This window comes from Octopus sinensis, linkage group LG26 (assembly GCF_006345805.1).
Source record: "Octopus sinensis linkage group LG26, ASM634580v1, whole genome shotgun sequence".
Lineage (NCBI taxonomy): Eukaryota > Metazoa > Mollusca > Cephalopoda > Octopoda > Octopodidae > Octopus > Octopus sinensis.
Window position 1 is genome coordinate 25380862 of NC_043022.1, and position 14276 is coordinate 25395137.

The window sequence follows — 14276 nt, forward strand, 5'->3', positions numbered from 1 at the left end:
CTAAAAGGAAGAGAGGTAACTCTAATATAATCACCTGATCGAAATTTTAGAAATTTTATTATCTATGTGGGATACATTGGATCAGATCCTTCAAGCCAGTCTGTGAAGGAAACGCAAATGTTTGAATCCAATCTTACCTCCTCAACGAAGGTTATTCTACAATTCAGTTGATAAGTCTAAGAGCGACATCTGCATGTGAGTGTGTTTGTAAGTTTTCTAAGCTATTTTTCTAAAATTACCTACATGGTTAAGTACAGCTGTAGTTTAATTTAACATTATTTCTATTAAATAATTTATTGTACTTACAGCTATATGGAAAGAATGTATTACTTTATTCGGACTGGTTTCTTATCGAGATTTTTTTATGGTTTTTATGTATAAGGTTGTCCCAAAAGTTCGTAGAAAGTCTTGGAAAATAATGGTCTTTATTTTGAAGAATAATTTTTGTTGTTTTTGTTAGTACTTGGCGAGTAAAAATTCAATTTTCGCAAGTGTTTACGAACTTTTGGGACAACCTAATATTAAATACTTCACCGCTAAATCATGTACCAAACTCTCTAATAGATTCACCACGTGATATCGTAATATATATTACGATATTGTCCATACTTTCGGATCTTGTAAACACACCGCTGGTCACTATGCGCTTCGCATTGTTTTAGCTTTACATGTTCCTCCACTGGCTTGGCAGACAGAACAACATCACCCCTACCCCACCACCCGAACGGAACGCCGGTCCGTCGCAGGGTTACTCAGTGGACTGGATTAATGTGAAATGAAATAGTTTGCTCAAGAACGCACAACTGGTCTGAGAATCGAAACCACAATATTGCGATTATGAGCGCAACACCCTAACCATTGATCCATACGCCTTCTCTCTCTCTCTCTCTCTCTCTCTCTCTCTCTCTCTCTCTCTCTCTCCCTCTCTCTTTCCCTCGCTTTAGCTTACACACACACACACACACATACACAAACACCTTGTGCCAAAAATTGAAACCAAAATTATTTCAGATTTCAAATTCATATTGAGTGTTACTTGTCGGGATATTATACTTCTCAGACGTATATAGTTTACATTTTAATTACTGGTAAGTACACAGTCTTTCATTTTGCAATTATGATAAACTACCAAGTATATCAAAGGTTTACAAGTCAATATTTTGTTTTGCTTTATGTTAGCAGTGCGGTATATTCAATTTTAAGTTTATCTCAACTGATTTCCAATAGAATTCAGAACCAGCACATAATCGTTTACGAAACGTCGTATCATGCAGTAGTGGCTCAGAATTCTATAGGAAATCTACAGGCGCAGGAGTGGCTTGTAAGTAGCTTGTTTACTAACCACATGGTTCCGGGTTCAGTCCCACTGCGTGGCACCTTAGGCAAGTGTCTTCTACTATAGCCTCGGGCCGACCAAAGCCTTGTGAGTGGATATGGTAGATGGAAACTGAAAGAAGCCCGTCGTATAAATGTATATATATGTATGTGCGTGTATGTTTGTGTGTCTGTGTTTGTCCCTCTAGCATTGCTTGACAACCGATGCTGGTGTGTTTATGTCCCCATCACTTAGCGGTTCGGCAAAAGTGACCGATAGAATAAGTACTGGGCTTAGAAAGAATAAGTCCCGGGGTCGATTTGCTCGATTAAAGGCGGTGCTCCAGCATGGCCGTAGTCAAAAATGACAGAAACAATTAAAAAGAGAAAAAAAAGAAAAAGAGAAGAGATAAACTTAATACTTTGCGTTTTCTTTTCGCTCAACAACGAATTGTTTGATATTAAAATTTTCAATGAAATTTTACATGTCTGAATATGACTGCTGTATAACCTCTTTTTAACGTTCTCGAACGTGAATTAAGAATTCATATAGCATATTTTAAAGCTGCTTTTACTCATGCCAATATAGAACTTTACAACCTGAATCCGGTCTGCTAAAAAATTTAATCCAACTTCGTAAACTCTTTTACTCTTTACTTTTTTACTTGTTTCAGTCATTTGACTGCGGCCATGCTGGAGCACCGCCTTTTAATCGAGCAACTCGACCCCGGGACTTATTCTTTTGTAAGCCCAGTACTTATTCTATCGGTCTCTTTTGCCGAATCCACTCACAAGGCTTTGGTCGGCCCGAGGCTATAGTAGAAGACACTTGCCCAAGGTGCCACGCAGTGGGACTGAACCCGGAACCATGTGGTTGGTAGACAAGCTACTTACCACATAGCTACTCCTGCTTTCTCTATATCTTTACTGTTTCTTCCGTGGGTATATAGTTATATTCTTTGTCACTTACATTTTCAGAACTAGTTTTTTATGATAATTCAATAATTACATATATAACACGTATGTATATGATACACACATAATACAAAACCACATTAAAATACAAATCTAGAGCTGAAGTAAATGTCAGAAAACAGCACACAGCTCCCACGACTTTCGGAAACATTTTTCCACGCTGAAGCATGGAACAAACTGCCGGCAACAGTTGTTAGTTGTCGGAGCACTGCATCCTTCAAAACTTCCATGCTTCCTGAGATTCGCCAACACTACACCTGATTTTCTCCCTTCCATACACACGCAAGCATGTATCTGGCTCACACACTGTTCACTTCCCAGACATTTGTACATTACTGCATATGCTTTATACGCACTTTTGAGCACGGTATACAATAATTTCATTATTATTATTTTAAACATGGGTGAAAAAAGAAACAAGAGGAAAAAGAGGAATAAAAAGAGAAAAACAAAGAAAAATCAATTTAACACTAAGTGCTTCAATTGGCTGCACATCACAAGATTCAACCTACTGAAGATAGCCAACTCGTTCGTGGCATTACCACGACCGACGACGAAGCTAAGGCATTTTAACAGCCAAGCACCGTCGTGGGCACCACCTGACACCTCAGTAAGGTGAGCCGCCAACGATGACAAGAACTTCGCTCATGTTTGTGCTTCTTCAATTTGGATTTGGACTTTAATGCGATTTCGTATCATATATGTATGATATACACACGTGTTATATATGAAAGTACTAAATTATCTAAACAAATAGAAGATAAGTGCGTTTTTTAAGATATAATACTACCAACGTTTTTAGAAAATTGCAGCTAACTTTGACATTATTTCAGTTTAAAAAATTATTGCACTTCTGAGCATATGGAAAGAAGGTATTAACTCATTCTAAGAAGTTTATGAGATAGCTTTTTGCAATTTTCTGCATTAAATACTTATAACACTGACTTAACTATCAATTTGGCTAAATATCTTGCCCCAAGAATATTTGCTGTTAACTTTCTAACGATCCTTGCTCTAAGTAGGTTAGCAATAGCTTAATTGTCTCTTTAACTGCCATGAAACAAAATTATTGGGTTGTCCGGAAAGTTCATGCCGTTTATGGTAGCTTACCTTTCGACTTATTTTAGAACATGTTTGAGTTCATAAAATAAGATTTGACTACACTTCCATTTAGAGCACAGTTTAAGCTATCTTTTCGTGGAAGAAGCTTTATGTTCCTATAACCTGTGTTAATCCTGTAACCCTTTAAAATGGAAGATAAGAAAGTTCATTTTCCGCACTTGATGCTTTGGGAACCAGACAAAAATTGCTGCAGCTCGGCTGGGATGTGTTACCCCACACTCCATATTCACTAGATATTGCTCCTTCGGATTTCCACTTATTCAGGTCTCTGCAGAATAGTCTTAATGGTAAAAAATTCAATTTCTTGGATGACGTAAAAAGATACCTTGATGAATTCTTTGCCATGAAACCACCTCAATTCTGGGAAGGGGGTATTTTCAACTTAAAGGAAAGATGGAGACGCATTGTGCAACAAAATGGTTCATATTTGGTTGATTAAAAATGTAATGGCAAGTATTTATTGACCTTTTTCTTTCCTTTAAAAACCGGCACGAACTTTCCGGACAACCCAATACCAATATTTTTTGTAAGCCTATCTCTTTACTACCCACAAGGGGCTAAACGCAGAGAGGAAAAACAAGTACAGACAAACGGATTAAGTCGATTATATCGACCCCAGTGCGTAACTGGTACTTATTTAATCGACCCCGAAAGGATGAAAGGCAAAGTCGACCTCGGCGGAATTTGAACTCAGAACGTAGCGGCAGACGAAATACGGCTACGCATTTCGCCCGGCGTGCTAACGACTCTGCCAGCTTGCCGCTATTTTTTGTAAGCCATTTAAGGACACGGTAAGATTAACTTAACATGATATGCATCGATTACATGCAAAATCAAAATTTCGCCAACGATAGAAAATTGGATACGAGTAAGTTTCCTCGTATAACATGGATATTAAAGAGGCTAAAGGGAAGTAATCTGGATTCAACAATACATGTGTTATCGCGACAGAATGTCGGTTTTCCAGTAGCATATGTTCTGATTTAATAGCAAATGCTACAGTTTCATAGGAATATTATGCATATACGCATAACATCACTATAAACTTTCACCCAAGTACAAACACACGCATATAACTCATATATCTAAATGTGTAAGTGCACGTGCATGTGCCTATAAATACGCGTGTGTGTGTTTATATATATATATATATATATAATATATATATATATATATATATAAGCATATATGTATGCATATACATATGTATACAGATATATATAAATACATATCTACATATATATCGATATATACATACACAAAATACATATATATATACACACGTATGTGTGTGTGTATGTATGTATGTATGTATGTATGTATGTATGTATGCAAAGAGAGCCATTTTTGCTTAAGTTTCCGACATGAAATTTGATTTAGCTCCTATAAATTTAATAGTCAAGCGAAGCCCCACATTTAATAATGTAACATTTGTCGTTCAGATTGGATTATTGTCCTGACATATTTCCATATATTGAAAGAAAGAAAGAAAGAAAGAAAGAAAGAAGAAAGAAAGAAAGAAACGAAAGGAATCGCACACAGTGAAGAAATAGAAATGAGAAAGAGGGAGAGGGGGAGTCAAAGAGAAGAAAGAGCGAACGAAAGGAAATAAATGTTTGAGAAAGAGGGAAGATAAAGAAAGGAATGAGAGAGAGAGAAAAGAAGTCAAGAATTGTGAAAGAAAGGAAAAATAGAAGCCAGTAAGATGGAAGAAAAAAAATGTCTAAATATTTGAAATCAGCCACGTGATGGGGTGTATGTATGGATGCTCAAGAAGGATTTCCAAGCAAATTATAGACGAGATGGGTATCCCGAATATTTCCTTGCTATTTTTTTTATTAACCCTAGGCCAGAGCTGATCTGACAGACTTATGATACGAGGCATTCCAGTCGGGACCATCTCGCCTTTTATGTCTCTCTACTACTTCTGAAAACATTGTGTCGGGGTATTTTTCATAACTACAAAGTATCTTCTAGAGGGAGATTCGGTCGCTATTTCTAGCACATAAAGCGAACAACGTTGAGATAACTTCATTGATGTGCCACTGGAAATGTGATTCTTGCTGCTGTTCTTGTTGTTTAGCCAATGGTTTGCCTTGATCGGGCAGAGCACGGCCAAAAGCGTTATAGCCTATTACTTTACTACCCACAAGGGGCTAAACACAGAGGAAACAAACAAGGACAGACAAACGGATTAAGTCGATTGCATCGACCCCAGTGCGTAACTGGTACTTAATTTATCGACCTCGAAAGGATGAAAGGCAAAGTTGACCTCGGCGGAATTTGAACTCAGAACGTAGCAGCAGACGAAATACCGCAAAGCATTTCGCCCGGCGTGCTAACGTTTCTGCCAGCTCGCCGCCTTCTGTGTATACGTGTTTATATCGTGTGCGTGTCTGTGTTTATCCTCTCCCGCACTGCTTAACAACCGGTGTTGGTTTGTTTACATCCTCATGCATTAGTAATTCGGTAAAAGACACTGACAGGATAAGTACCAGACTTAAAATGAATACTGAAGCCTTTAAGGTAGTGCCCTAACGTTTCTGCCAGCTCGCCGCCTTCATTATAGCCATGACCATCATGTCTTTTTAGGGAAAAATATGAAAACCATTATCCAAAGTGTCCTTCCTGTATTTTTTCCTCAGGACTATAAGATTTTCAAGCAGACAAGTCGAGCCAGTAACGGGTGCGCTCTGTTACCACGTGGGTATATGGTGTAGCAGTTTGCTACACGTTATTACTCATCTTAGATCATCAAATATTTCGGCCATCACTAATTTGTCTATGGCTGTTATTTCTAGATGTCAGAGCTACGTAGTTGTGACGGGGAGAGAACATTGATGGTGCTCGTGGTAGCGGCAGTGTTGGTGGTGGTGGTGGAAACGTTGATCGCGGTATAGGTGTTGATGGTATTGGTGATGTTATTGGTGATGTTATTGGTGATGTTATTGGTTGGATGGTTGTGATGGATGTGGCAGTGATAGTATATCTCGTTGCGGACAATCTGCGGCAAACAGGATGTCTCTACCTGCGGGATTGTTGGGGACCGCTTGTGAAACCCACATATTCCCACGAAACTTCTTCCAAAGTAGAAGAAGCCTGCTCAACCCGCCCAGGGTGAATGTCGCCACAAGTACAAGTAAGTAACCTAGACCCAGAACAAAGACTAGAAATATCTTGGTATATATGTATCAGTAATAATATTGGTTCCCTACCAGGAGTAGCTGGAGCTACACATTAGAGACAAGGGTAAACATCTGGAGACGGGTTGGGCTCACAATTTGAAAAATAAAATCGTATTTCTCCAAAGATTATCATAGTGATGAATTGCAACAAACAATAAATTCACGAAACATAAGAAAACGATTAAAAGGTTAATTAGGAAAGCAATAACTGAAATCATAAAAGACATTTATTAGCGACAGAGGCAGTATTAACACTTCTAGGTGTTAAGACTGCCTCGCTCGCTATTAAATATTTTCTTAACAAGAAAACTCTGTCGCTAAAAAATATCTCTCAACAAATACTCTGGCTAATCGCGACAACAGCGCCTGTTCTGGCAATCTTAGTCTATATATCACTCGGGGAGATAAGTTGCTGCTATCTCTAGCGGTCGAGCATCCATCCTTGACAAGACCAAGGAAAGTCAAAATCACGTGATCTGATGGTCTTGGCACTGGAGATGGTGAGGATTTGTCTCCCCTCTAGGGTATAAACGAGAGTACATTTTGTACCAAAAGCCAATATAAGAGTTTCTCTCATGCTAGCTATCACATTTCTTTCTAACAGAGCATCCTCATTGAAGTTGGGATAAAGAAAATTTTAAGTTCATCTTGAGTTCATCTGGTAAAACAAAAAATAACAGATACACCTACTTATTGCTTTCTCGACTGCACCAAATCATTACTTGTGATGAGAAATGGATACTCTTTGACAACAGCAGGAGAACAGGACGGTGATTAGATGCAGAAGAGTCACCTAAACACTGCCAAAACACACCATTGCACCCTAAAAAGTTAGTGGTCACTGTATGATGGTCTACGAAGGGAGTTATTGATTATTCATTTTTGCAACAAGGAAAAACAGTAACAGCAACATCGTATTGCCAGGAAATTGATTGTATTCATGAGAATTTGAAAAAGAAACAACCCAGACGAGCGAACAGACATGGCCCAATTTTGCTCCACGCCAATGAACGACCTCACACTCCTCAAGCTAAGGTTCAAAGGTTGCAAAGCCTGAATTAGGAGATTTTGCAACATCCGCCCTATTCCCCTGAAATCTCTCCTACTGATCATTACTTATTTAAGTATTTTGAGCTTTTCATAAGCAATAAAACATTCTTAAATAGAGAAGAGGTAACTGAAGCATTCGGACAGTTTATCACAGCAAAAGATGAACTTTTTAAAAAAAAAGATAGAATATATATGACAGAGAAACGTCGGGTAAATGTTATAAATGAACATGGATCATGCTTTGATTAAAGAAATCAATTCTCTAACACTTCTGAAACATTTTATTGTTACCTTTCAAATATGACATTTCATGGGGAAACGACCTAATATATATATATATATATATATATATATATATATATATATATATATATATATATGTACATACATACATACATACATACATACATACATACATACATACATATCGAGATATATCTACACATTTACGAAAATGTATATACACAAATGTATACTGTGCCTAATATATATATACTTTTGTTTTACCTGATTTAGTCATTAGACTGCAGCCATGCTGGGGCAGCACCTTAAATTTTTAGTCGAATGAATGGACTCCGTACTTACTTTTAAGCCTAGTACTTATTGTATAGGTATCTTTTGCCAAACTGCCAAGTTAAGGCAACGTAAATACACCAACACCGGTTGTCAATAAGTGATGGGTGAGGACAAACACACACACGCACATTATATATGTGTATATATATATATATATATATATATATATAGGTAAACAGTAAAAATAATTACAGACATGGACAAGAACATGAAACACCACAGAGACGACACAAGAACCACAGGACGGGACATTCGAAGCCCTCAGTCATCAGTCAAGAACCAGATCATCTTAGCAATTTCGGCTGATTAATCTTGAGATTGCTCCGATATGGCCAGCCAGCCAAGGGAAATCTAAGCCAAGCGCATTAGATCCCCTGGAAGAAAGCTTCGAATGTATACAACGCGAGGACGAAAACGAACGAAGTACATAAACAAAAATACAGAATACGTGACACCAATAAGAATACAAAAACGTAAAAACAATAACGGTAAAAATAAAAAATAAAAAATAAAAAATAAACAACAAAACAAAACCAGGACGTGGGACAAGGGTCTTTCGACAGGACGAGTTGAGTATGGGGCTGGCTTGTGAAGTTGTGCCTAATGGCCACGGGGAGACGAACAAATACGTGTTGCTTCTGCGGCTGCTGAAAACGAAAAGAGCGCTCAACGGCGGCTAGCTGTCACGTGAGAACAGAAGACAGGAGAAAGGGACAGATGAAAAGAGAGAGAAGGTGGACGAGGGAGGAGAAGAAAGAGACAGATCGAGGGGGCTGGAGGTGAGAGAGATAGAGAAACGTAGAAGGGGGGGGGACGGATGGAGAGGGAAAGAAAGGAAGGGGAATAAGGGAGGAGAGAGAGAGAGAAAAAGAGACAGATTAAGAGTCGTATCAATGCTAGAGAAAAAATATACTTATCGTATAAGGTCAATTGTGGATACGTAGCCGCCGATTATATAGGTAAACAGTAAAAATAATTACAGACATGGACAATAACATGAAACACCACAGAGACGACACAAGAACCACAGGACGGGGCATTCGAAGCCCTCAGTCATCAGTCAAGAACCAGATCATCTTAGCAATTTCGGCTGATTAATCTTGAGATTGCTCCGATATGGCCAGCCAGCCAAGAGAAATCTAAGCCATACGACGGGTTTCAGTTTCCGTCTACCAAATCAACTCACAAATCTTTGGTTTACCCGAGGCTATAGTATAAAAAACTTGCCCAAGATGTCATGCAGTGGGACTCAACCCGGAACCACGTAGCTAGGAAACAGGCTTCTTACCATGCAGTCACTCCTGCGCCTATTATGTGTGTGTGAGAGAGAGAGTTTGTATGTGTGCGTGTATATATATATATATATACATAATTAATCAATATAGGGTGGCAAAAAATTTTGTAGAATTTTTTTGCCACCAGCGGCCTAGTGGGAAAAAATTAAATAGTCATAGACCATTTATAAGTTCAACATCACAATCAAGGAACGGCCATAATAGGCCCTTCACCCACTAGAAATAACAGCCAAAGCTTCAACCGCAAAATAACATTAATTCCGCAAATCAGGAGAAAATTAAAAAAACATTTACCCTGTAATTTCTTATACGATGCACCGTTTCATCTACTGTTTAATGGTAAACTAACCTGATTAAATTAAATCAAGCCAGTCTCCCATAGGCCCTTAGATTCGTCAGTAAGAAATAGCCAGATCGGAACAGATATTTTCACGAGGCACTTCTGTCCCTGCCTCGGCAATATCTGACCTAAATTTTTCAAATCATCGCACTCGCGCCAAATTTATCGGCAGCAAATAATATAAGCCGCCGATTCCATTACGGAATTAACCAGAAAATTCATATTAATCAATATAGGGTGGCAAAAAATTTTGTAGAATTTTTTTGCCACCAGCGGCCTAGTGGAAAAAATTAAATAGTCATAGACCATTTATAAGTTCAACATCACAATCAAGGAACGGCCATAATAGGCCCTTCACCCACTAGAAATAACAGCCAAAGCTTCAACCGCAAAATAACATTAATTCCGCAAATCAGGAGAAAATTAAAAAAACAGTTACCTGTAATTTCTTATACGATGCACCGTTTCATCTACTGTTTAATGGTAAACTAACTGATTAAATTAAATCAAGCCAGTCTCAATAGGCCCTTAGATTCGTCAGTAAGAAATAGCCAGATCGGAACAGATATTTTCACGAGGCACTTCTGTCCTGCCTCGGCAATATCTGACCTAAAATTTTCAAATCATCGCACTCGCGCCAAATTATCGGCAGCAAATAAATATAAGCCGCCGATTCCATTACGGAATTAACCAGAAAATTCATAATTAATCAATATAGGGTGGCAAAAAATTTTGTAGAATATTTTTGCCACAGCGGCCTAGTGGGAAAAAATTAAATAGTCATAGACCATTATAAGTTCAACATCACAATCAAGGAACGGCCATAATAGGCCCTTCACCCACTAGAAATAACAGCCAAAGCTTCAACCGCAAAATAACATTAATTCCGCAAATCAGGAGAAAATTAAAAAAACATTTACCCTGTAATTTCTTATACGATGCACCGTTTCATCTACTGTTTAATGGTAAACTAACCTGATTAAATTAAATCAAGCCAGTCTCCCATAGGCCCTTAGATTCGTCAGTAAGAAATAGCCAGATCGGAACAGATATTTTCACGAGGCACTTCTGTCCCTGCCTCGGCAATATCTGACCTAAAATTTTCAAATCATCGCACTCGCGCCAAATTTATCGGCAGCAAATAAATATAAGCCGCCGATTCCATTACGGAATTAACCAGAAAATTCATAATTAATCAATATAGGGTGGCAAAAAATTTTGTAGAATTTTTTTGCCACCAGCGGCCTAGTGGGAAAAAATTAAATAGTCATAGACCATTTATAAGTTCAACATCACAATCAAGGAACGGCCATAATAGGCCCTTCACCCACTAGAAATAACAGCCAAAGCTTCAACCGCAAAATAACATTAATTCCACAAATCAGGAGAAAATTAAAAAAACAGTTACCCTGTAATTTCTTATACGATGCACCGTTTCATCTACTGTTTAATGGTAAACTAACCTGATTAAATTAAATCAAGCCAGTCTTCCATAGGCCCTTAGATTCGTCAGTAAGAAATAGCCAGATCGGAACAGATATTTTCACGAGGCACTTCTGTCCCTGCCTCGGCAATATCTGACCTAAAATTTTCAAATCATCGCACTCGCGCCAAATTTATCGGCAGCAAATAATATAAGCCGCCGATTCCATACGGAATTAACCAGAAAATTCATAATTAATCAATATAGGGTGGCAAAAAATTTTGTAGAATATTTTTGCCACCAGCGGCCTAGTGGGAAAAAATTAAATAGTCATAGACCATTTATAAGTTCAACATCACAATCAAGGAACGGCCATAATAGGCCCTTCACCCACTAGAAATAACAGCCAAAGCTTCAACCGCAAAATAACATTAATTCCGCAAATCAGGAGAAAATTAAAAAAACATTTACCCTGTAATTTCTTATACGATGCACCGTTTCATCTACTGTTTAATGGTAAACTAACCTGATTAAATTAAATCAAGCCAGTCTTCCATAGGCCCTTACAGGGTAAATGTTTTTTTAATTTTCTCCTGATTTGCGGAATTAATGTTATTTTGCGGTTGAAGCTTTGGCTGTTATTTCTAGTGGGTGAAGGGCCTATTATGGCCGTTCCTTGATTGTGATGTTGAACTTATAAATGGTCTATGACTATTTAATTTTTTCCCACTAGGCCGCTGGTGGCAAAAAAATTCTACAAAATTTTTTGCCACCCTATATTGATTAATTATGAATTTTCTGGTTAATTCCGTAATGGAATCGGCGGCTTATATTTATTTGCTGCCGATAAATTTGGCGCGAGTGCGATGATTTGAAAATTTTAGGTCAGATATTGCCGAGGCAGGGACAGAAGTGCCTCGTGAAAATATCTGTTCCGATCTGGCTATTTCTTACTGACGAATCTAAGGGCCTATTGAAGACTGGCTTGATTTAATTTAATCAGGTTAGTTTACCATTAAACAGTAGATGAAACGGTGCATCGTATAAGAAATTACAGGGTAAATGTTTTTTTAATTTTCTCCTGATTTGCGGAATTAATGTTATTTTGCGGTTGAAGCTTTGGCTGTTATTTCTAGTGGGTGAAGGGCCTATTATGGCCGTTCCTTGTATATATATATACATATATACAGGTGTAGCTGTGTGGTAGGAAGCTTGTTTCCCAACAACATGGCGCCAGGTTCCGTCTCACTGCGCGGCACCTTGGGCAAGTGTCTTCTACTATAGCTTCGGGCCGACTCCCTGAGTGGATTTGGTAGACGGAAACCGAAAGAAGAGAACGATTGAATAAGTACTAGATTTACAAAGAATAAGTTTTGGGGTCGATTCGTACGACTAAAGGCGGAGCTCCAGCATGGCCGCAGTCAAATGACTGAAACAAATAAAAGAATATGTGTGCATGTTTGTGTGTGTATTTCTATATATTATTAGTTATTAGATTTTTGTAGTTTGATTAGCACTCTGGTTTTTATAATTTTTCCGCTTTTAAAACTTTGCTTTTTTTTTTCAAATTCCAGGATTCTTCCCCAAAGTCCACAGTCAAATGCCGGATATTATCGATGTCACAGATACAAGAAGGCTTTTATCAAAACAACTTAAACCAGCTAAAACTGATGTGAAACCAAAAAAAGCGAAAAAAAATTTATATTTAAACAAAATTTACGATGATAATGATGGCTGGAATATAATTTTCGAAACGTTTGATGGAGGATTAAAAATCTAATTTCTCCCCAACTTTAAAGTTAAATTTTAGATCTCCATCATTACTCTTAGTATTTTGGTTGTTGTTAGTGTTGTCATTATGTTCTTGTTGTTATTACTGTTGTTGTTGCTGCTGATGATGATGATGATATTATTACGGTGTTATTATTCTGCGAATATTATTATTTTTTCTGTTATCCTTATTTATTTTTGAATCGTTTGTTGTTGTTTGTGTGTTTTGTTTATATATTTCTCAGTTTTCTTGTAATATATCCCCATACATATCCCAACTCGTTATGGCCTCAAGAATTTATTTCGCACTTTTTTTTAAATTTTAAAGCTATTTCTTGGATGCTGGAAGGAGTATTTTTGGTCAATTTTACGGGTGGGGAGCCAGAGAGATTTTGATTTTTCTCATTTTTGCGGCTTTAATTTTATGCATGTTTGTGTTATACTTTTCTTACCATTTAATTTTTTTTTTTGTGTGTGTATCTTTTTATTTCAAAAACTTATTTTTAAAGGGGGCGGGATGCAGGGAAGTCCTAGTTCTTTCTTTTCTATATGAATAGATGATGAATAGATTAACATTTTTTCCCCCCTTATTTTTCGTTTTAAAGAAAATTTTTCCAACCTTCGAAATGCGCCAACCTCGACTATCCACCTCACCACTCTTCTTTCTCCTTCATCCATAAATGTCTCCCATATTGTTTTTAATTTATTATTGTTTAGGAATTTATATTTATTTCTTATATTTTTTTATTCTCACATATATTTAATTAAACAACTTAAAACAGCACAATTTTCTTAAAATGCAAAAATGCAAGCGACAAACCAATAAAACGAAAAAACGTCACATAAAGATCTGAATATCTATTCATAATGTCTCTTATACATTTATTCAAATATTTATTTCTTACGTTATCAACGTTATTATGAAATCATATTGTATACAGACACACACACATTATATATATATATATATATATATATATATATATATATATATATATATATATACGTACACGTAAACGCATTCTTTCTTTGTTCTACAGTAAGTGTCCCTTTACGGAGAAAATAAAACAGGAAAAAATAATCATTTAGAACATAACTAAAACTCAAACAGTCTAAGTACAAAACACAAAATATGAAACGTAAACCCTCATTACATCATTTTTTCTATACGCAGTTATTAACCCATTTTTCAGTTGCAATTTTTTCCAAGTATTAGCCCAGGCTAT